Raw genomic sequence first — 593 nt, 5'->3', positions numbered from 1 at the left:
TATCTAGAATATCTGTCCCTGTCTTTATCTAGAATATCTGTCCCTGTCTTTATCTAGAATATCTGACCGAGACTTTATCTAGAATATCTTTATCTGAATATCCCTGTCTTTATCTAGAATATCTTTATCTAGAATATCTGTCCCTGTCTTTATCTAGAATATCTTTATCTAGAATATCTGTCCCTGTCTTTATCTAGAATATCTTTATCTAGAATATCTGTCCCTGTCTTTATCTAGAATATCTGTCCCTGTCTTTATCTAGAATATCTGTATCTGTCTTTATCTAGAATATCTTTCTTTATCTAGAATATCTGCCCTGTCTTTATCTAGAATATCTGTCCCTGTCTTTATCTAGAATATCTGTCCCTGTCTTTATCTAGAATATCTTTATCTAGAATATCTGTCCCTGTCTTTATCTAGAATATCTTTATCTAGAATATCTGCCCCTGTCTTTATCTAGAATATCTGTCCCTGTCTTTATCTAGAATATCTGTCCCTGTCTTTATCTAGAATATCTATATCTAGAATATCTGCCCCTGTCTTTATCTAGAATATCTGTCCCTGTCTTTATCTAGAATATCTATATCTAGAAT

Source organism: Oncorhynchus tshawytscha, unplaced genomic scaffold, assembly GCF_018296145.1.
Source record: "Oncorhynchus tshawytscha isolate Ot180627B unplaced genomic scaffold, Otsh_v2.0 Un_contig_6860_pilon_pilon, whole genome shotgun sequence".
NCBI lineage: Eukaryota > Metazoa > Chordata > Actinopteri > Salmoniformes > Salmonidae > Oncorhynchus > Oncorhynchus tshawytscha.
This window is presented reverse-complemented; position numbering follows the sequence as displayed.